At 37.7% G+C, this 25,296-nt stretch overlaps 1 pseudogene; it reads left to right on the top strand.

The window, feature by feature from the left end:
- Positions 1-25,296, top strand: part of LOC142452562 (lysosome-associated membrane glycoprotein 1-like) — a 147,081-nt pseudogene that overhangs the window by 100,734 nt on the left and 21,051 nt on the right.

Genomic DNA, 25,296 nt, shown 5'->3' with positions numbered 1-25,296 from the left:
ATATCATGGAGTGGATACACTGATTGAGATTGTTGGGGTGTTTTTTTTTTAAGACTTTAAAGAGGTCTTTTGCAGCACATTTACTCAATGCAATATGTTATAAAATTTAAACCTTAATATTCATGAAAGGAATGGCCAAATATTAAAAAATTAAGGAAACAAGCACTTGTTTATTCATAGGAAAACTGCCCAACATACAAAGTGGTATATTTACTAAAATTTAACATTTTATTATATTTAAGTTCATTCATTATCTTATTTGTTTACAATCAACACCTGAATTTGTCATATTCTTGGTGCCAGATCTGATTTCCAGATGTCTGAGAAATAATTTTTCACTGACAACAGTGAATCATTACACCCTTCTTAAAATCTCTATTAGAAGTACTGCTCAGTCTATGGTACCACTTCTTGCCCAAATTCAAAGACACACAATCTATAGCTAGCTGCTCAACTTGAATTCTAATACTTTCCAGTCATGTGACTAACAATGAGGTAAAAGACAATTCTGACTTCAAAATACTTTTATACGTATTTAAAGGAAACTTTGGGCTGCTAATTACAAGGTCAGCAGTTTGAAAACACTCTATGGGAGAAAGATAGGCTTTCTGTTCCAGTAAAGAGTTTCTATCCTGTTTTACAGGGTCACCATGAGTCAGAATTGACTTGATGGAAGTAAGTTTGCTTCCAGTTTTATTGAACAAAAGTGTGTGAATTTGAAGCTATGATGTCTTCACACATCATCCATCTAGGTCTGCACATTTCTGATAGTGGGACTACTACCTGTCTCAATCACTGAAGAATTCTGTGTTTTTAAATTCATACCACATCAAAACAAATTCAAACAGTGCTTTGTAAAAGTGGTCTTTGAGTCTGGGAACCAAAAAGAAACAGAAGGGGCAAGGTCAGGATTGTCGGGTGAATGGAGTAAAGTTTGTCATCAAAATTCTTACGAGACAGTCTTACTCCTAGAGTAACACATATACTCATAGAATAAACACATGTGTTTTAGTGATGAAAACAGTGGCCTTTTTTTCTCAACCTGGCAATTTTCATAATCTCTTAAACATTTTCATAAAATATTTTTCATCCTCCTGTGCTTTTTGAGGAAATTTATCAAGACAAATCTTTGGGAATCCCAAAACAGTTAGAGTAACTTCATGACTTTAAGATTGCCTTGAATGACATTGTTTTGATCCATTTTTTTTCCTCTTAAGGTAACTTAACAAGATTAAGAAATGGAAGAATTTGTCTCTGGTTATTCACCCTGAGCACAGGGGCATGTTTAACCATGTTATCTTTGGAATAAACTTCTGTATATATAAACTGGAACACTAATAGCAACATATTTTGACTTACTCTAACATATCTAAATTAACTCAGCTAGTTTGGTAACAAGTGATCATTAAAATGAACCACAGATAAAGGGAAATCAAATCAAACAGAAAACCTAAATGATGAGGTGTTGAGTCTGTGTGATTTCATGGTTATTGCAGCAAAGTAAATAGAAATCATTTGATTATTGACTTTTCCCACTTGCTTCAATAGTGTGCTCTCTATTACCAGTTCTGTTTATAGAAAATATTTCTTGTAAAAACATGAATTCAACAAAAAATAAAATCTATGAAAAAATATTTCCTTGAAAAATACACTTGCAGATCCATTACCCTTGGTGCCCTTCTTGAGAATAGTCGCCTGGTTCTCAGATACGAAAGGATGGATGGGATGTTTTGCTCTTCTTTCGACAAGCCACTGAATGTATTTATCTTCCAATGCACTGAGGACTCGTATCTGAGATCGATCCATTTCTATTCCAACAGGGGGCAATAGGTAACTCTGCTAAGTGGCCTGCACCTTAGTAAAGCACTGAAAACAGGACTGTCTCAAAAATATGCATCATTAATCTAGTAATATGTGGGTTCCTCATCTTGGAATAAGTGACTACAGCTCCAATAAAGCTTACGTATGTGAAAACATGGTGAGTGCAGTGGCATGGTAGACTGGGTTTTCGCATTAGAATATTCTTTGCATTTATAAAACCCTCTGTGCAGTTGTGTAAATTAAATAAAAAACTAGTAAATATAGTATACAGAACACCCAAGGCATTGCCCTATGGCGACATTCATTCCCACATGTCCCTGGGAATCACCAACAGTTGTCATCTTCTGAGACGGATTAGAGCACATTACATTAGAACATGATTGTGAATATGATTAAGGTGGAACCACGTTAGGGTTTTGGTTTATTTTAATTTTTACCCTTTTGGGGTGACCATGTTTTTATATAAAACACAGAACATGGAAAGCCTTTGGCAAAATGTTTCAAAGATATGTGCTTAACTGCACCTTAAGAAACGTGGGATAGAAAGGGGGAACTGATTACAAGAATCTACATATAGCCTCCTCCCTGGGGGATGGACAGCAGAGAAGAGGGCAGGGGAAGACGTCTGACAGTGTAACATATGACAAAATAATAACAATTTATGAATTATGAAGGATTCATGAGGTAGGGGGAAGTAGGGAGGGAGGGGAAAATGAGCAGCTGATATTAAGGGCTCAAGTAGAAGGCAAATGCTTTGAGAATGACGATGGCAACAAATGTACATATGTGCTTGACACAATGGATGTATGTATGGACAGTGATAAGAATTGTATGAACCCCCAATAAAATGATTTCAAAAATTTTTAATGATAAATAAAAATTTCATCTATAACTTTAATCTCTATCTAAGACAAAGCTTGAAACACAAACTGCTCTAGTATAGAGCACATTTCAGGTACTGACTTATACGGGTGGTGTGGAGGGGGTGGGGTGAAGAAGGTTGTGTGTCAATGAAAGCTGGTAAAAACTAATTTTCCATGAATAATTTCTTCTAAGAGAGGAGAGCCTGGTAGAAAGAATTTCCCATTGACTAGAAATTTCAGAAATACAGAAAAATTGACTTCATCCATTGTGGTAAAACTTCACGGCAATTAAATTTCTTCACAGTATTTTGTAAAATAGTTAACCATAAGTCAGTGCATATAATTTCTATTACTAGACTAAAACATGTGAAAATATTTGGCCATGTCTAGAACTTGGAGGACATAGGGTAATGTAGGATTTTGTTATTCATAGACTATGAAATTAAAGAAATTACAAAGTTTTCTGGAAATTTTAGTATAAAGGAATTAAAAACTAAAGTGAACTACTGCATTTTCAAGTTATTAATAACAATGCTTTTATACACACACACAAGAGGGGGCTTCAAAAAGTTCTGGAAATATTTCATTACATTTTTATTTAATTTTTCCACAAACTTTGGGAGGTCCTCTCAAATTTGTTTAATTTTTTTTAATCTTCTCACTTTGAGAAATCTGGATTATTGATTCTCCTACATTACTGCATATTATAATCACTTGATGGGGAAAAATTAAGTCCCCATTGCCTATCTACACCCTACACCCTCATCAGAATCTCTATGAATAGCATTTGTCATAAACTTTAACAAAATGTACAGATGAATCCAATGTGCATCTGTGCTTAGGAACGAGTTCCCTGATACCACATCATCATGATCCAGGAACTAGAGAGTTAACTCTTTTTTTTTTTTTGCGGGGGGTAGGTGGGAAAGGTTAACTCTTGACAAAACAAGATCTGCCTAAACACACTTACCCTTCTAACTCAGACACATTGACATTGAGTTATTCTAACTCATAGCAACCCTACTGGTGGGTTCAAACTGCTGGCCTTAGCATTAGCAGTCCACCACACAATGCACTAAGACACCAGGTCTCCTTTCCCTTGCCATAAACCAAACAACAAATTGACATTGAGTCCATTCAGATAGCCTATTATAAAGAGTAGAACTTCTCCCCAGGGATTGTGAGAGAGTAAATCTTAACAGAAGAAGAAAGCCTCATCTTTCTCATCCAGAGCAGTTTGTGGGTTTTTTTTTGGCTGATCTTGCCCTTAGCAGCCCAATATGTAAACCATTATGCTAACTGAGCTGTTTTCCCAGAGTAAATATTGTATTGACTATAACAAAAAAAAAACATGCCATCCTTGTTATTAAATATGTTTTAAATATTACTCCTAATGTCCATAGTGTTACAACATACACAGATAAGCAATGATCTCTAGCTAATCTTAAGACTCCAGAGTACTGAACTTTCCAGGTTCTCAGTATTAGATCACACATTCTTTAAAAATCTGTATTTCACGATGCTCAGAGTGTGATGTCCCTCCTGGGAGCAAACGGGACACAGAGGGTACTGGGCAAATGACAATAACACATATCACACTGCCCTCTTACTGGAGCAGACTGTGACAGAGGACATTTCTGGGGTCACATGGTGGGGGAGCAACGTGGTCTGAACCCCCAAAATGGAGCCAATCAAGAAAGGACCATACCTGGATAAACAATCTGGAAGAGAAAAAAAAGTGGTGATTGTTTGGGGGGACAAGGGAGAGAGGGATTTGGGTGGTGGGGAAGGAATTTGTTTCAAACTCAGGGACAAGGGAAAAACAAGTGGTCCAAAATTGGCATGAGGAGGGTGTAGGAGGCCTGGTAGGGCTTGCATAATGTAACCGAGAGGAATTGCTGAAACCCAAATGAAGGCTGAGCATGATAGTGGGACAAGAAGAAAGTAAAAGGAAATAGAGGAAAGAACTAGGGAGTAAAGGGCATTTATAGAGGTGTAAATACAGGAATGAATATATCTAAATATATTTATTTATCAAGATGAGGAAACAAATGTATGTGCATATATTTATAGGCTTAATATAAAGGTAGCATATGGACATTGGGCCTCCACTCAAGTACTCCCTCATTCCAAGAACACTTTGTTCTATCAAACTGGCATTCCATGATGCTCACCTTGTCAACATGATCCCTGAAGACAAATAGGTGCATAAGCAAATGTGGTGAAGATCCTATATGCTATATCTTTTGATTGCTGGGCACCATCAGCTTTCTTCACCACATTTGCTTAAGCCACAATTTGTCCTCAGCGATCATATCGGGATGGTGAGCAGACAATGATATGATTTTCCGTTCTTTGATGCCTGAAACCAAATCCTTTCAACATCTTGTGATCACACAGGTTGCCATGAGAGTTGGATCCCACCATTTGCATGAGTGACCATTAGTTATGTCCCTGTTTTTCAACAATTTTGACAGCTGTCGAGAAGGCAAATCTGTCCATCCTGACTTTAAACATTTTCCTGAATCAATACTTTTCTTTTATACATAACGGTTTCATTGGAACTTTTAATTGTTGTTGTTAGATGGCACCAAGTCAATTTCATGCACAAGCAATGCAACATTGACCATTCCTGGTCTACCTCCATAATTGCTATGTTTGAATTCATTATTGCGGTCACTGTTCACAACATCTCTTTTTGCTTGGCTATTTTATCAAGCATGATGTCCATCTCCAGGGACTGGTCTCTCTTGATAAGATGTTCAAAGTACATGAGAAGAAATTTCACTGTACTTTACATGTTTCCTCTATTGAGAGAAATACTAGCATCAGTTTTGTATATATGACCTTTCTGTGTTGAGGAATTTTCATCCTATTCCTATTTTATTGAGTTTTTATTAAAAATGCATATTGAATCTTGTCAAAAGCATCTATGATATGATCGTTTGGTTCATTTATTTAAATGGTGGATTACATTAATTGTTTTTCTGATTGTGTCAGTCTGGGGACTTTAGAGAAACAAATCCACAGAAACTCATGTGTAAGAGAGTTTTATATAAAGGATAAGTGCGCATTAAGAAAACATCCTAACCCAGTGCTGCCCAAGTCCAACATTAATCCACATGTACGACACCAATCCACAAAGTCCTCCTCCAGATCACAAAACACACACAATGATGCTGATGGCAGGAGGAAAGCCAAATCAGTGAATGTGGAAGCATCTCAGTGCTGGCAGGGGCCTCCACACAGCTGCTTCAGCACCCAGGGCTGCATCAGGGTAGATCCATGTGGTTTCTCCTCAGGGATGTCTTGCAAGAAGTGAGCTATGCCAGCTGAAGCAGGGAACTGGCTAAGGCAGCTGCACCCTGGCCCAACCATCAGAAATCAAGAGACCTGAGCCATTTATCTCACTGAGCCATTTATCTCTCTGCACTTCAATTAACCTCACATGTGCCAGGTTGGCATAATAAAGTAACTACCTCACTGATGTTGAGCTGTCCTTGCATACCTATCATGAATCTTACTTGATCATGACATTTAATTTTAACTTTTTGATCTTGTAAGTACAATTGATTTATTCTTCTTGTAGACTATAAATTAAAGCTTACATTTATTAATGGTGAGCAGTTAAAACTACTTTCTTATGCATTATGTAGTTTCATTTTCTTAATAATCATAAGTACCAATGTATCCATTTGCAATTCATGCTACAACATTGAGAGGAATTAAATTTTTAGTCCAAGACAATACTGTATTGAAATCAAACCTATCTAGTCTTTTAACCCAACTTTGGCTGTCCACTGTTTTACTACCAATCATTTTATTTTTATTTTTAGCAGTTTTATTGGCACATAATATACATATCATACAATTCAATAGTTCAATCATATCAAGGAGAATTGTACAGTCATTCCCACATCAATTTTAGAGGATCCCCAATTGCCTTTAAAGTGAGTGGTGCAAGCACAATCTGTTTTTAAGTTCCATTCCCCCTCCTGCCGTCATTATTTACTCCCTAAATCATTTCCCACCTATCACCCACCTCCCAACCCTGTTTTCCCTGCACCCCCTTGTCTCAGCTATTATCCTTATGCATCCACCCTTCCGGTGCTTCACAGCTGGGAGACCCAACAGAAAACAGTGCAAACAAAGTCACATTAAGGTGGTAAGGTTAAAAACATAATAGTATAGAGACAAAAATATAAATAATGTGTAAGAAGCAAAAGACTCCAACAGCATTCAAAAAGCCAGGGAAGAAATTTCTGTCATGGAACTAAGCACGTAAGTAAGAGATACTGGCACCCAAAACAGATTCCGGTTATTTCTACGGGGTGGTCCATGGGCCACGTATGGAGTTTGATCCAGCATAATCAGGATAACAGTGGTCTCTACCTAATAGTAAGACTGTTCAAGACTCTTGCATGAAGATAACGACATTAAAAAAATGCGTTGCTGAATTCTATTGTCAGGGATTATTATTTTTTTAACAAAAATTTACATATATATTTATCAGGGATATTTGTCTGCAATATTCTATTCCTATAATGTCTTTACCTCGCTTTCCTATTATGATTATATTTGTTTCATAAGCTGATTTCGAGTTTGCTGGTCTTTTCTGTATTCTGGAATAGTTTGTGCTGAATTGGTATCAACCTTTCTCTGTAGAATTCCCCAGTGAAATTATATGCTCCTGAAATTTTTTTTTCTGGGGAAATTTTTAAATAACCTGATTTTTTCTTCCTTTTCTGTAGGTCGTTTAAGATTTTGTGTGTTGGTCTGTGTTAACTTAGGTAGGTAATGTGTTTGTCAATTTCCTATAGGTTTTCCAATTTTTTCACAGTCCAGTCCTTTATAATAATGTACCATTATCTTTAATATTTCATGTGGTTCTGTAGTGTTGTCTCCCATTTCATTTCTTACTCATGACATTTGCAGATTTTCCCCATCCTTTGTTAACATTTCTAGCGACTTACCAATTTTTAAATCCTTTCAAAGAATCAACTTCTGTTGCTTTTTTTCTGTAAATTTTGTTTTCTGATTCATTTATTTCTGCTATATTTTTAATTACTTCTTTTTTTCCCCCTGGTGGCTAAGAATTTATTTTGCTGTTCTAGTTCTACTTGTTTCAAATGTTGTGTTAAAATGTTGATTTTATTTCTTTCTTATTTTTTGATGTGTGTACTTTATTGCTATAAATTACCCTAAGTACTCCTTTTACTGTTTTCCAAAGTTTGTGGTATATTGTACTTTTGTTGATATTTGTTTTGATGAATTTTTAAATTGCCCTCCTCTTTCTTCAATTATCCAGTAATTTTTTTGTTTTAAATCATTTTATTGGGAGCTTATACAACTCTTATCACAATCCATCCATACATCAATTGTGTCTAACACATTTGTATATTCATTGTCCTCATCATTCTCAAAATATTTGCTTTCCACTTAAGCCCTTGGTATCAACTCTTCATTTTTTCTCCTTCCCTCCCTGCTCCCCACTCCTTTATGAATGCTTGATAATTCATAAATTATTATTATTTTGTCATGTCTTACACTGTCCGACATCTCCCTCTACCCACTTTTCTGTTATAGTTTTAAAGCTTGGTGTAATTAAATATCTCCAGTTTGATTTTTTCACTTTATCTTCCAATTCTTGATTTCTAATTTTATCTGAAAAAATGGTTTGTAATCCCTCAATTTTTTTACATTTAGTGATTCTTGCTTTGTGGCTCAGCATAAGGCTAATTCTGGAGTATACTCTGTGTGCTCAAGCAAAGAATATGTATTATGCTGTTGGGTGATGTGTTCTGTATACATCTAAAAGATCAGCTTGATTAACTATGTTTTTCACTCCTTCTATCTCTGCATTGATTTTCTTTCTAGTTGATCTGTTCATCATCAGGAGTAGTGGAATGAAGTCTTATACTATTTTTGCTGCACTCTTTCTTAAATCCTATAAACATTTGATTAATACATCTTGTGGGTCTTTCATTGAAAACCATTAAGTTTATGCTTTCTTGTTCAATTATGGTTTTAATAATTACATATGCTTATCTAGTGATGTTTCCAGATGATATAATGCTATATGTAGCATATTCTAAAGACTGAACAACTAAATTGTTGGAACTAATTGAAAAAAGTTGGATATGTGGTAGGCTACAAGATCAATGTATAAAAATCAATAAAATTTGTATAGGTTGAGGAAGACACTTTGTAAAGGAATTGAAGAAAATAATACCAGTTATAATAAGCTCCCAAAAGATGTTTTATCATGAGGGAAAAAACCTAACCTGAGAAACAGAAGACAAGTACAAAGAAAACTACAAAGCAATACTATAAGAAACTAAAAGTGATCTGGAAAAAATGCATTATGTTCATGCCTAGGAAGATTTATATTGTGATCATGTCAATGCTACAAAATACAATCTGCAATCACTATGAAATTCTGAGACAGGTATCAGTAATTGTGATGTAGATCTTAGCAATTCTGATACAGGTTCTTCAAGACATGGAAAAATGAATTACCAACACTGTATGGAAAGGAAAGAAAACTAGGCTAAACAAAGTACTACTAAAAAAGAAAAAAATAGGAGATATCTCACTTCCTGACTTCAAAATCTATTACAGAGCCATATCAGTCAAAACCATCTCATTTGTTGGTACAATGACATGGACAGACCAGTGGAGCTGAACAGAGAACCTAGAAATAGAATCATGTAGCCAACAACAGACATCCACTTTTGGATATAGAGTGGAAACATTCATTGGATGCAAAATTACTTAGACCCTAGGAATTCCTAAGATTAAAGATGATTATTTCCTTTCTCTAGAGTGTATTTTTTCCCCCATGCATCAGAGTTTCTCATCATTTAGCACTTTCATTCCTGTTTAGACTTATACAGGGGAGTAAAGCGCTAATCTTTCATGCTGCTCCATCTACATCTTTATGTTTATTGGTGCCAGCATTAATTAGTGATCACTAATTTTCCCAAGAGAAGGAATATATATGTTATTATAATTATAATTGTGTATATGTGTGTGTTATTATAGTTTTCATTGAAGAAAATGGTTAAATGTGAAATCTTCACTAAAGTTCTCTGGAGAGCAGTAGTTAAGTGGTTAACACATTTACTCTCCTCTCCTGTGTGGTACACTGATGACTTAAGAAAAGATTATTAGTGTTCTAGATTTCACTTTTGCTTGTAAAATAATTCACCTTGAATAACCTGAAGATAGTGGCAGAGATTATTGGAAAAATAAGAGAATTTAAGTTAATAGAATATGGATTTAACAAAAGCTAACGTTCTTATAAGGAGTCCTGGTGGCAGTGTGGGTTAGGCATTGGGCCACTGAACCACTAACCCACCAGCTGTGGTTCAAACCCTCCAGCTACAATGTAGGCAAAAGATGAGTGCATCCCTGAAACTTATTGATCCCAACAGACTGATCCACTGTATCCGTGTCACCAAGAATTATAACTTGGCTCAGTGGAAGCTATTAACATAGTCACTAGTGCATTCTGATCCCCTGATAAGATAGAATACAGATACAGAGATTGAGAACATAATGCTGTGTAAAGGTATGGATAAATTAAATGAGATGCACATAAAGGGCAGGTGTTACCTACATCCAGAGGAGTATGAAAACACACTCAAACAAAAACTTATTTAGGAAATAAAGGCATTTCCCCCATAAATAGATAGATAGATAGATAGATAGATAGATAGATAGATAGATAAATACACAAGAAAAATGTAGTGGGGTGGGAGTTTCTGCTTATATTTAAGAAGGAGTCAAAGCAGTTTCAGTCCATGAAACCAAGATGACCCTAAGAGAAAACCACTAGGTGAATATATTTTGCACATTAATTTTAATCAAGTTGCCTTAAAGCTATGTTAAACAATCTTTTCAGGTATAGCTCTTGTGCCATGTTTAAATCAGTATGTTTAGGGTTGGAAAACATGATCATTTATTTCAGATTCTAAAAGTTGTACACACATTCTATAGTACTGATGTTTTAAGCAATCTTTAGTAAAGGCTATCATATTGTATTGGCAATTTTGCTGATAACTTAATATAACTATGGCTTCGTAGACTAAGAGATAGGAAGGGAAGTATTTCCAAGTCCAACATAAACCTTGGATAACTTAGAGAGAAATAATGGTCCTTTAAGCATTTTCAATTCTGTACATGACTGTACACTCAAATCCGTCCCATGCAATTTGGAAAGCCTATTCTCTGCTTTCCAGTAACTATAATTTTTATAGAATACAAATGACAAATTTTACATTGTAAAATTCAAAATTCTCAATGATTAGGTTTAACGAGTGTTAAACTTAAAAACATGTATTGATCTTGGACCTCTGGAGATTGACAAGTAGCAAGTGATACATTGCTAACTTTCAGAGTAAATTTCCTAAAGATTTGAGTTAACAGAAATTTTCATCATACCGTTGACGTTATCTTTTCTTCCGCATTCAAATTGTATCACTTCATGCTTGTGTGCTCACTCTCTTTTTCAGAAACAACAAGTAGATAGCTCATCAAATCGGAAGGAAGCGATGCCAAGTGTTATGTTTTCTTAAAGTTCCCAGAGGCTGTGGTTGGCAAATCAAAGTTTTCTATTGTGTCTATAAAAAAAAAAGCAAGGATCATTGGTATTCCTGGATTGCCTCACGAGTGTGTATGCTGCTATGACATCGAGTATGTAATGACTCTGAGTCTCAATCAATTGGCCATAATGTGGGAAAATATAGAAATGAAGGGAAAGTGATTTCTCAAACTATCTGTCATACAAGTTCCTTTGGTATGATTTAGGAAACCACAGGCAGTAGAAAACCTCCCTTTTAAATGTCAAATACAAGATTCATGTCTTTATTGCTTTAATCCAAATGTCAGAATTCTGCGCTGAACCATCAATCTCGCCAGAACTTTCCAAGCTTTACGCATCACAAACGCTGTCCTTTTAAAGATGATATGTCCAGTGTCTGTGTACGTAGGGCCACTTGGGAGTGGTGACAAAGACGGTTCTGATCAGAAAAGTGACTAATCTGAAATAATTATGTTTTCTTCTTGAAATGAGTAATAGTCGTTACTTCAAAAACTTTTCTCCTTTCATTACTTTCTTACTCTTTCTAGTGTTTTTTTTCTCAGTATCTGAGGGAGTTAGTTTATTGGTCAAACCTGGCCAATAACACATATGAGGTTATTTGAAGGGCGTTGGGATAAATGGTTCGGTGAGGCTCACCTTTCAAGTTCTCAGGTCTCTTGCTTTCTGATGGTCAGACCAGGGTGCAGCTGCCTTAGCCAGTTCCCTGCTTCAGCTGGAAAGGCTCACTTCCTGAAAGACATAACCAAGGATAATCTGCATGGACTGACCTTGATGCAGCTCTGGGTGCTGGAACAGCCATGTGGAGACTCCTGTCGGTGCTGAGATGCTTACACATTCACTAACTCAGCTTTCTTCCTGCAGTTGGCATCATAGTGTGTGTTTTGTGAGATGGAGAAGGACTTTGACGATTGGTGTCGAACATATGGGTTAATGTTGGACTTGAGGGCTTGGACAGCAATGGATCGGGATGTTTTCTTGATGTGCACTTATCCTTTATATAAAACTCTCTTATACATGGGTATCTGTGGATTTGTTTCTCTAAAGGACCCAGACTACCACAGTATCAGGCTTTTTCCCCCCCTCACCGTAAAGGCATTTACACCTGTCAATGTAAAATGACCAAGGTTTGCTGTTTAGATTTCAAACATCCCTGTGGCATCCAAAGGGAATACATGATTGTAGTTCATCTGGAGATGTTCAGCTAAGCAAACACTCCACTTCCAGTCAGCAGGGATCAGAAAGAAAAAAAAAATTGAGAGTCTCCAAAACGAATACACAAAAAGATCTGAATAGTGTGCCAAAACATTACAAAATGAAATTCATTTTGTTATACATCCTGTAAATTCACATTAACATTGGCAACATTTTACAGCATTCTGGAAGCACACTATCTCTTTAGATAACTAGCTAGCTAAGCGATCTTTATGCAGCTCATTAAATCACCGAGTCCCCAAACCCAATGTGTGACTCAGCTGAGATGTATTAGGTAAATACAGAAGACCAATTAAAATTCCATGTAGTTTAAGATAATTGTCATTGGTGCACTGCGAACATTGGACTACTGGGAACAGGGAAGTTCTTCCTGGGACAATAATTGTTTTAAAGTAAAATTTTTTAAAACTTCCATATTGAGAAACATTTTCTTGGCATATATGTAGTATATCTATCAATAGAGACGCTTTGTAAAGGGTCAGTGAAACAGAAAACAACCCTCGACGGATGTGATGACACAGTCGCTGAAATAAAGCGCTCCAATGTAACAATTGTGAGGATGGCACAGGTGTTTCAGTTGGTGTTATGCATCAGGTTGCTGTGAGTCAATACTGACTTCATGGCACTTAACAAAAAAAATGTAAAAATAAGCTACAAACTGTGCATGAATGTATGGAAAGCCATTTAAATATCAATAGTTATATTTGGAGGAAAATACTAAACTAAAATGTATGCTGCAAATATATATAATATATATATAATGATTATTTCTCCATTTTGAGAAAATTTGTGGAAGGCTTTGAGGAAACTTTTGAAATATATTTTCTCTGGAGATATATATGTATATATATATAATAGTTATATATATTTAATTGTATATAATTAACATCAACAGGAATAATGATAATCCCTTTTGAATATGACAGATATTTACCATATAATAAAGCATTCCTCTTCAGTTTTAGTTTCTACTATTATTTATTTAACTCACCGTTGGAAGGTCATGTAAATCTCTGCTCTCTGAACACTGGTGAGTTAGTATAGGTACTAGAGAAGGAGACCTGAAAGAAATAATTTGCGCTGCAAGTCCTAGCACAATGTTTGGCAACATAGTTCCATTAGTTGGAGACAGAATTGAGGATGGAGGTGCTTTATTTGGGAAAGTGGAAGCTGTATGGATCACCCAGGGCCTAGGAGGAATTTCTAGGTGTTTGTGTTAGTCTGGGTACTTTTGAGAAATAAATCCAACAAAATTCAAATGTATGAGAGACAGTTTTATAAGAAGGGTAAGTGCACATCAAGAAAACATCCCAACCCAGTGCTGCCCAAGCTTCCAAGTCCAACATTAACCCATATGTCTGATACCAATCCACAAAATCCTCCTCCATCTCACAAAAGAAAAGCAATGATGCTGATTGCAGGAAGAAAGCCGAATCAGTAAATGTGTAAGCATCTCAGTGCTGGCAGGGGTCTCCATGTGGCTTCTTCAGCACCCAGAGCTGCATCAAGGTCAGTCCATGTGGCTTCTCCTCGGGCATGTCTTTCAGTAAGTGAGCCCCTCCAGTTGAATCAGGGAACTGGGTAAGGCAGCTGCACCCTGGTCTGATCATCACAAAGCAAGAGACCTGAGAACTCGAAAGGCTAGGCTCATTGAGCCATTTATCCCTCTGCCCTTCAATTAACCACACATGTATTTATTGGCCAGGTTGGCACAATAAACTTTAACTCCATCAGTGCCCAAATTTGGAAACGCTGGCAAGTGCTCTGGCACTCAAGGGTAGTCCACTCATTAGCCTATAACCATGGTAAACCAGAGGGATTGTCTGTCTCACCCACCATAGTTCCCAGGTTAGGCACCTCATTGGCTCACATAGAGCTGGCACTCTGCTCTGAATTGCTAAATTAAGTAAGGAAGTCATTGATGCTAGCTTTTCTAAGGGAATCCAGCTAGGTGGCCTGGAGAGGCAGGAATGGAGATTGCCTGTTACTATGACTATGTGGAGAAAGGGGTAAGAAAGAGGAGCTTTCTCTTAATTTTGATTGAATATATAAGGAAATAAGGCTCAATAATAGCTAGACATATGAATTGTATCTGATGAAAATGAAGACACGCTCTCCGAATAATTCTAAAGGGGGAGAGGATTTGGATTGCTTCCCTCCGGTGAGAGAAATAGCAGTAGCAAATTCTCTAGACTAGTAAAAGTAGGAGCCTTATAGATTTCCCACAATTAAAAATAAGCACCATTGGAAAGTGATTAAAAAATTGGTAATAAGCTCCACAGGTTGACTGAAGCATGATTAAAACTGCTGGTGTGTGTAAAGATCTTATTTTTTATTGCCCTGAATACCTCAGGGGCATTATCAGCAGAAGAACACACATGTATACCTGTGATATCAAGAATCACACTCATACTTATTTACATATTTTCTGGAATCGAGGCTTCTAAGAGGCTAGCATTGTTTTAGAAAATGGTGCATTGCTTATTGTATTATTTTATGTAAATATCAAACATGTTCATTTATGCATGTCTTTCATTTTCTTGATCTTCTGGCACACTTCTGAATGGTAGGGATTCTGATGCCACCAAGGAAAACACAGTAAGGGTTAATTATATAGCTCAATTCTTATTGTTGTCTTCAAATATGGTGCCTTTAATGAAAATACTCACCATTTCTTCCCTCACGTTGTGCTACTCGTCCAGTATAACTATTGGCTGTGTCTCTTAATTTGTAAAATGTATTCAAATGGTAAAAGTCCTACATGAAAACGCACACTCCTATAGTTTCTATTATTCTTGTTTCTCGTTGAGCAATGACCTTGACGTTTTACTCTCTGACACGTCAAGTTCACCAGGACAAGAGGATGCAATGCCTTTCACGTTGCTCAACCCTTGGAGGCATACATCTGTGTCGTGCAATTCTTGTTCCATGTGAACAAGTTTAAAGAAAAACTACTGACCCAATGGAAACCAAAACACACTGCCACTGAGTCCATTTCAACTCAGAGCAAACCTATAGTGCAGGGTGGGACTGCCCTGGAGGGTTTCGCAGCCCAACTCATGCACATCCAGCCACCAGAGCTCCTTGAACAAATGGCAACCTTGAACGTGTCCAACTTTCTGAAAGCACAGTGGCCATGCTAAACTCTGTTGGCATAACTGAGAAGTCTGGATTCTGAATCAAACTTGAACATTTCCTATTGGCTCTGTCACTTTATAGGTTTGTAAACATATAATTGGTACATTAGAGTGTAAATAATTGCAAGGGAGATATGCTTATTTAATAATTGGTTATATTACATTCTACCAGCTGAACTTGGGCAGAATGGACTGTCCAAGAGAAGCATACTGTCCCTTAGCCTAATCATTATTTTTCCTTTATTACACTGAGTGTCCCCTCCTGGTACCAAATGTACAATGTGCATCACTTTTGTACAAATAGCCAGCAAGGAGAAGGGTGTCTAGACAGCATCAAACACTCAATGAATATTTGTTGAATGCATCTGAATGTTCTGGTTACTTCCAATCAGTTAGAAGTAAATCAGGGGCAGTAAGAAAGACTATAGAAATGCAAACCCCTTCCCAATTTCCATTAGTTAGTGACTAATTATAATGTTTCTTGAAGTCTTATACTTCATGGGTCTAACTCATTTCAATGCTCATTAGCACCTCCTCCACACCACAGAGTAGACAGGAGTTAATAAAGTAATTAAAGCATAATAAGCATATAGCAAATTAGCCATACTGGTTTGGTGTGCAGGTAGTTTGCAATTTTTGACCAACAGGAGGCTTTGGGATTATCTTTGAATTTTCACTGTTTATACATCCCCCTACGGATAAACACAGGCCATCAAGAATGTGGGCTTGATCTGCAAAATCTTCATAATAAAAATAAGTATCCACCAAATGTCTGGCTACTGAACTGTGATAGGGGCTATTGCATCAGGGAAAATAGATTCAGCAGGGCTTGGCAGGCTCCAAGGCCTGCGAGCAAACTACCTAATCTGATTGGCAAGCACTTTAATAAAGCAAAAGCAGTTATGTGTGTGTTCTCTATGACACTACAGCAGAACCCCGGTGTCAGCACTTTGTACCAGCTGCAGTCTGTTAATTGTGCAGGCAGGAGGACATTCCGGAGGGTCATTACAGCCATGTAAATGGGAGAAGAGCTTAGATAAGGGCCCCTGCATCAGCAAAAGGGGAGAGAGCGCAATCCGCAATGTGAGCCTCACCTTGTGATTTGCTTTCGATCCCACATTAGGGAGGGTAAGCTAGGGGACAGGTGGATACAAGGAAAACATTAAATTAGAGACAGATTATTTTTCAAACCTTATCTCAAATGAAATGGTGGCAGGTGATAGTGTCGAAGCAAAACAATTTAAGAAATGAATGGATCCCCCAAAAAAATCATCAAGCCTAGAAATTCCCAGACTTGACTGAACATAAGGAAGTGAAGAATCTTTTTAACAATCCCTTGGGTTCTGTTTACAAAAGTTTTCTTTTTTGGGGGGGAGGGGTGTGTGCTCAGATAAAGGATAATCTGTACCTATCTACCTATATTTCATAAATCTGTGAATACCTATATATGTATACATTTATCTGTATTAATATCTGTCTATTGGTCCCTTTTTAAAAAAATCATTTTATTGGGGGCTCTTACAACACTTATCACAATCCATCCATCCATCCATCCATCCATCCATCCATCCATGTGTCAAGCACTTTTGTACATTTGTTGCCATCATCATTCTCAAAACATTTGCTTTCTACTTGAGCCCTTGGTATCAGCTCATGTTTCCCCTCCCTCCCAGCCCTCCCTCCCTCATGAACCCTTGATAATTAATAAATAATTATTATTTTGTCATGTCTTACACTGTGCGATGTCTCCCTTCACCACCATTCCATTACCTGTCCCCCAGAGAGGAGGTTATATGTAGATCCTTGTAATCAGTTCCCCCTTTTTCCCTCACCTTCCCTCCACTCTCCTGGTATCGCCACTCTCACCACTGGTCCTGAAGTGTTCATCCGCCCTGTATTCCCTGTGTTTCCAGTTCCTATCTGTACCAGTGTACATCCTCTGGTCTAGCCAGATTTGTAAGATAGAATTGGGATCATGATAGTGGGGGGAAGAAAGCATTTAAGAACTAGAGGAAAGTTGTATGATTCATTGTTGCTACAATACACTGACTGGCTCGTCTCCTCCCTGCAACCCTTCTGTAAGGGGATGTCCAATTGTCTACAGATTGGCTTTGGGTCCCCATCTCGCACTGTCCCTCATTTTCAATCATATGATTTTTTTTGTTCTTTGATACCTTCGACACCTCGTGATCACACCGGCTGGTTTGCTCCTTCCATGTGGGCTTTGTTTCTCCTGAGCTAGGTGGCCGTTTGTTTACCTTCAAGCCTTTAAGACCTCAAACGCTGTATCTTTTGGTAGACGGGCACCATCAGCTTTCTTCACCACACTTGCTTATGCACCTGCTTTGCCTTCAGTGATCATGTCAGGAAGGTGAGCGTCATGGAATACCAGTTTAATAGAACAAAGTGTTATTGCATTGAGGGAGTACTTGAGTAGAGGCCCAATGTCTATCTGCTACCTAATACTAAACCTATAAATATATGCACATAGAGCTATTTCCCCATAATTATATATAAATAAATTTACATGTGTACATGCCTGAATTTAGAACTCTAAAAATGCCCTTTGCCTCCTAGTTCTTTCCTCTATTTCCTTTTACTTTCTCCTGGTCCCATTACCATGCTAAGACTTCATTTGGGTTTCAGTAATTCCTCTCAGTTACATCATCCTTGATCAAGCCCTACCAGGCCTCTCATACCCTCCTTACCACTGATTTTGGATCACTTGTTGTTCCCTTGTCCCTGGGTTTAACACCACATCCTTTCCCCCACCTCCCCGTTTCCCATGTCCCTCCAAAACCATCGGTCCCATTGTTTTCTCCTCCAGATTTTTTATCTTGGCCAACTTATTTAGATAGATCTGCAGAGATAATAATATGCTTAAAAACAAGACAGAGCAAAACAAAGCAAAAAACAAACAACAACAAAAAAACAATGACAAAAAATAGAAAAGCATGTAAATAGGTCAAGGTCTGTTTGTTGACCTTTAAGAGTGTTTTCAGGTTTTGTCTGATGGGGGGACATTCCCTGGCCCCACAATCTATTTTTGGTGCTCCCTGGGGATTTCCTTGCTCTGCTCCCCTTGCTGTTCTGTTGCACGCCTTTAGTGTTTTGCCTCAGTGTAGTGGAGTCTGATTGGGAGCAATTCCCACATTGTGTCTCCAATGTTCTCCCCTGTAGGGTTATGAGTCAGTGAGGGATGTCATGTCTCATAGTGGGGCAGGCCATATGGTCCTCTTTGTGCATTGGCTACTCTGAGCAGGGATATCATCTTCAAGGCTTGGTGGGCCAGGATGTGCTCCACTCTCTTTTCCTCACCCTTCATTTGTTCCGTGTGCTCTGATCAGAGATGTCTCTCTCCAGGAGCTGTAGCTTCAGTGCTGTCCTCTGAAGTAAATTCTTCAGGGGGGAGGGGTGGCTGTCCACATCGTTGGGATTGGGGCTGGCCCCTCAGTATTGGTCCCATTATTCTGCACCTCCCTGTCAGTTAAGATTGCTTTATCCTATCACCTAATCCAGAATAAAATGTAGGCATCTGCTTTATCAGCCTCCCTGATTGTTACTCTTTGGGAATCAATGTTCTACATCAGTCATCTGTCCACAGAAGCAGCAATTATTAAACCAAACAACACATCGAGTTGTGCAAATCTCCTCCAAGAGAGTATTAAAAAGCGAAGGTGGCTTTTTGACAACCAAGGTATACTTGATCCAAGCCGCAGTCCCCTCAGTCACCTTATGTGCATGTGGACACTGAACAAAGAGAAGGAAGACAGAAGAATGATTCGTTTGCATTGGTGGTGGCAAAGAATTTTGAATACATTACAGACCAGAGGACTAGAAATCAGCTCTTAGAAGAAAAGTAAGTGGGTAGGGGTTGGGGGGGAGGGGTGCTGAATTTCTCCTCAGTTACTGCCAAAATGCCTTTACTTTTATGAATTTATGTCAAGCCAGAATCTAAATCTCATCTGTGCTGAGCAAGAATCAAGTGTTGTCAACATCTGTGGCATAACTGATCAGATTGACACTCACTGAAAGTCAAAAACGTTATAGGTTTAACTCATGAGTTAAAATATAAGCCAACCTATTATTCTAACATGAAAAAAAGATCGACCTAAGAAACTTGTAGATAATGTTGGCTTAACCAGCACATCTCCTGTAATCAATGAGGTTGGTTTGTTAAATTTAGTTGCCTGGTGGGTGTAAGATTAGAACACAAAGTTCTACAGATCTTTGAAGGCATGATCTGACAAAGTTTCCTGAGAATCTCTTTCACCTCCATGGGGTGTTATTCGCGAAGAGGAAGAGATATTTCTTTAAGTTATCTCTGGATACTTCTGGACAGAAATAGTAGGATGGGAGGAGGAAATGACTAGTTTTATTTTCTTATAAAATAAGTTTGACTGGTTTTCAGAATAACTGTCTTTTTTCCAGTTGGCTATGAAAATTCAATTGTCCCTGTCAGACTTTCATGTACTAACTTAGCTAGTCGGTGAAAATAAAAAATTTCAAAACAGCACAATATCCTGGTTACAGTTTTGAAATTTTAATTTCGTTGTGTTGGTTTATTTGGTTTGTCCCCATGTTCTGAGGGACTACACAATATCCTTTAACTTCTCTTCCTTGGTGCCATTTCCAGAGAAAATTTGTAGACAAAGGCTGTGTTATAGTAAAGGAAAAACAAAACAAAACTAACACATACAATAGTTGTCGCTCCTTTGCATCCCCGAGAAAATCCATGTTTGTGTGAGAAGATGATGTCCTAAAATCAAACTAGCAATAATTGGTTTATGGATGGCTTATAATGGTTATTTATGTTTATAATTATGATTATAATTACTTGATGAATCAGAAATTGACAGATTTGATTGACGAACCAAACCAAAGGTTAGATTTTCTTTTATCTTAAACAATTGTTATTGATGTGTTGCCCAGTGGAAAAAAATCCAAAACAACCAAACCAATTCAATCATTTCCCCGTGTACAGCTCATTATTTACTTGACATCACCTTACTTATGTGACAGTCCCTCTCATTGGGCAACAACTCGCACTTCCTGTTTTGAATTGCCTCAAGCCAAACTGATAGCAAGCCACTGTTCCTTACCCTTCCTTCCTGCCTTTCTCTGACCAATTGATCTCACGTGGGACGTTTTTTAAAGGCACACCATGCTCAAGACGGACAGTCCTTATTAAGAAAGCTAAATAGTTGTTGGCTTAAGAGAAGACTTCTGGGAATTGTTTTGCCTTAAAGTTTAAGTCTTAAAGATTATCTCAGGCAATAATGTTAGGGATCGATCCCTGCTCAGTGCTACCCCCAAACATGGGTTCCATGAGCATTTAAAATTCAGTTCTAATCTAATCATCTTTAATCAAGGATCTTTGGTAGAATGTTAGGGAGCTAGAGCCAGAACTAAGGGCTGTCCCTCTATACGCCAAAGCCTCCCTCCCCCATTACAGGGAGTGGGAAGCTGCTGAAGGCGGGAGGGCGTGCACCCATTCCGGTCTTTGAGACAGGAAGCCAGGAAACCGGGGTGGGACCCCATCTGGGCCAACTGGGCTTAATTCAGCCAATGGGGTCGACTAGTACCATTCACCATGCCTCCCAACCGGATAGGGTGGGGAAACCCTGAAAAGCCACAAGTTGTCTCTCATAGGGGCTCCCTCCCACAGGCCGCCCAAGAGTTCAGTGAGCTGAGCTGTCCGGTCTTTTCTCTGGTCCCAGGTTTCCACGTGTGGGTGTGAAGTGCCCTGAAGGTATCCATGTGAATCCGGACATTCTTATCCTTCATCAAAACCCAGTTGGATCACAAACCAGGCTTCGAAGGGAAGAAGTCTTTCTCACCCAACGCCTAGGATTGAGGTCTATTTCTCCCACGAAAGAGACTGAATAGAGTCTTGATCACAACAGGCAGTCTTGGTAGCCAGGCACCATTCTGTGCTTGTCTCAGAAGGAGGAGGTTGTTCCTGGCACTTGATTAGCCACGTGTTTCAATTTTGCCCCCTTCTTATCCATGAGTCTTCTTCCTGTAGTAGAGAGTGTTTTCAAGTTCTTAAGACTTTAAGCATTAGGTAGTGAACTAGACAGAAGAAAAGCAGAATTACAAATTATATGAGACCAATTAATTTGAGTGGCCCATGAAACAATGACTCTCAACTGCCAACCCAAGAAACCATTTCCAACGTGCAGTCTCATCAACTGATCTTTGTTGTTGTTTTATGTGTCGTACATTTACTAATCTGTTATCGTCATCCAACTGTTAGACATACACATTGGCCATGATTAATTGATGTGATTCTCCATCACCATAAAGACAAATCTTGAGTTTCATAAGTAAAAACGACCTATTCATTCTACCTTCCCACGCCTGGTATGGCTAACAAAGCTTGGTCCCTATACATTGTCCTGTTCCTGTTGTAAGTGATGTCCTGCATTACATGTGCTTTTGTGATTCATGTCACTCAGCATATTGTCTTCAAGCCCATCCATGCTGTAGCGTGGATCAGCACTCACACTGTCAGAGTTATATATATCACATTTCATTTATCCATTCATCTCTTGTTTGTCATTTAGATTAGCCCCACAGTTTTGCTATTGTTACTCATGATGCAATGAACTTTCGTGTGTCTAGGTCCACTTAGAATGATGCTTTCAATTCCTTTGGGCATACGTGTAGCAATGGAATTGTCAAATCTTGTGGCAGTTACATTTTTAGTTCTTTTTTAGGAACTGTCACACTTGTTTTTCATGATCGCTGTACCATTTTTGCATTCTAACCAACAATGGATAGGGTTCATTTAAATTTCCTCACATTCTCACCTATTTGTTATTGTTTGTTCTTCATTTCTTTAAATATTACCTATTCTAGCTTAAAGAGCCCTGGTAGTGTAGTGGGTTACCATTCTGACTCTGACCCACAAGATCAGCAGTTCTAAACCTCTAGCCGCTTCATGGGAAACAGATCGGGCTTTGTAGCCCTATAAAGAGTGAGTCACAGAAACGCACACAGAAGCAGTTCAATCTTGTCCTACAGGGTCACTGTGAGTTGGAATTCAGTAGATGGCAGTGAGTTTTAGTTCAGTTTCATCCTACTTGAAATGAAATGGTGCCGTCGAGCAATTTCTGATCACAGTGACTCTGTGTAAAAGAGAAGAAAACGCTTCCCTATCCAGTCCCATCCTCACAATCATCCTGTTTTCTACTCATTGAATTGTTTTGGTAACTTTGGCCAAATCCATTAATCACAAAGGTGAGAGTTTCTACCCAGAACGGCATGGCAAAATCTCTTCCATATATATCTTCACCCTCATGCCATTAGCATATTGTCTTGAGGTTTGTAGCTGAAATGTATTCAGGTTTATCAAGATTTTTTTTTTTAGCTACACTAGGTGGGTTGCATTTCCATGCAAATTTAAAAATCAACTTGTCAGTTTTTCCAAAAAATAAACAATCAAGCCAATTGACAAACTGGCTATCATGACAGAGTATATTGAATCTAGACATCAATTTAAGAGTGTTGCCTTGTTAATAATATTAAACCTTCCAATCTGTGAATATAAAGTGTCTATTTTTACATCTTTTGTTTCAATCATATTTTTCCATTTTAGTAAAGAGGCCTTACACTTATTTTATTAAATTTATTCCTCGACATTTTATTCTTTTGGTGCTATTATGAATGAGTTTATTTTCTTAATTTCATTTCTTATAGTATCAATTGCTTGTGTACAGAAATGAACTTCAATTTTATGTATTATCTTCCTTTCTTTTTATAACTTTGTTGAACTTATTCATTTTTAAAATGGATTTCTTAGGATTAAAAAGATAACGTATCCTCTGTGTTGTTAATAAAGATGGTGTTTTTTCTTTCTGTCCAATCTGGAGGCCACTTATTTGCTCAATGATTTTTCCTAGTTGCCCTCATTGTAATGTGGTAGCATTGGCGACAGAGGAAATCTGCTTTGTTTTTCTTAATCTCAGAAGGAACATTTTCAGTGCTTTACTATTAAGTAGGATATTAACTTCAGGTTTTCAAGCATTATTTTAAATGGTTTATGCAGATTTAATATTTATTCTATTCTTCCTACAAGCAATAAAATAAGTGGTACCAGTAAATCGTTACCAGTATTTCTATTTTTCAGGTCAGGGAAAGAGCAAATAAGTTAGTAAGTGACAGAGCTTGAACTTAAATGAAACAGAATGAGGCAAAATCTATATCAACCGTTTCTTTACACTGTCTCAATTAGTAGTTAATTAAATTAACTGGAATTTGAAACCCTTAAACATATTTATAAAGTCAATGATCTTGTGCATGAATTCTATAGCAGTAATTTATTTATTAAGAACTAAAAATTCTTCATTGGCTTTCCTGTATTTCAAAAATTTTTAAAGAGCTATGATGATGGATAAAACAACAATATAAAAACATAATTTTAAAATAGAAATCACTTAGCTAGGCCTCATACAGGTTCTCAGAGTGATTTTATATAGATTGTCTAATATTTGACTTCCCTCATATCTGAGGGCATTGATCTGATTTCTAATATTTCTTCCAATATTAAACGTACTGCTTTTGAGTCAATTTCAGCACATATTGATCCTAGAGGGCTTCTGAGATGGTAAAATCTTCAGAGGAAAAGACAGCCTCAGATTTCTCCCTTGAAGCAATTCGTAGATTCGAACCACTAACCATGCCATTCTCCACCCAGTACATAACCCATAGCACCAATGGGGCTCTTTCTTCCAACATTGCCATCTTATTTAATTAAAAATTTACAAACAAAAATAACAAGAAATTAATGTATTTAAAAATTAATTGTATAAGGTGTATAAGTTTCCCTTGTTTATTTAGGTCTGTGCAGACTAAATATTTTATAACCAAAAGAGAAATTACTGTCCTAAGGGTCAATTGGGTGCTGTGAAAACAACCAGGCCTGAGGTTGGCCATGAGGCTAACCATTTTTGCCTATTCCATGATCTTTCTTTTATTAAATTATTTTATTTAAAAATTAAAACAGGAAGATGTGGTAACAAAGGGTGGGGAAATCTAAAAACTGTTTTATGTCTTATACCTGATCCAAAAATAAAGAAAAAACATAAAATATACGAGGCTATCAAAAGATACAGTGTCTGGGGTCTTAAAGGCTTGAAGGTAAGCAAGTGGTAAACAAGCCATCTATCTCAGAAACAACAAAACCCACATGGAAGAAGCAAACCAGTCTGTGTGATCACATGGTGTTGAAGGGATCAGGTATCAGGCATCAAAGAACAAAATATATATCACTGTGAATGAGGGAGAGTGGGGAGTGGGGACCCAAAGCCCACCTGTAGGCAACTGGACATACCCTTACAGAAGGGTGTCAGGGAGGAGATGAACCAGTCAGAGTGCAGTGTAGCAATGATGAAACATACAACTTTCCTCTAGTCCATAAATGCTTCCTCCTCATTCTCCCTCCCTTCCCACTATCATGATCCCAATTTTACCTTATAAATCTGGCTAGACCAGAAGATGTACACTGGTACAGATAGGAACTGGAAACACAGGGAATCCAGGACAGATGATCCCTTCAGGACCAGTGATGAGAGTGGCGATACCAGGAGAGTGGAGGAAGGGTGGGATAGAGAGGGAGAATCGATTATAAGGATCTACATATAACTTCCTCCCT

This window comes from Tenrec ecaudatus, chromosome 7, assembly GCF_050624435.1.
Source record: "Tenrec ecaudatus isolate mTenEca1 chromosome 7, mTenEca1.hap1, whole genome shotgun sequence".
Taxonomy (NCBI): domain Eukaryota; kingdom Metazoa; phylum Chordata; class Mammalia; order Afrosoricida; family Tenrecidae; genus Tenrec; species Tenrec ecaudatus.
This window is presented reverse-complemented; position numbering and strand designations above follow the sequence as displayed.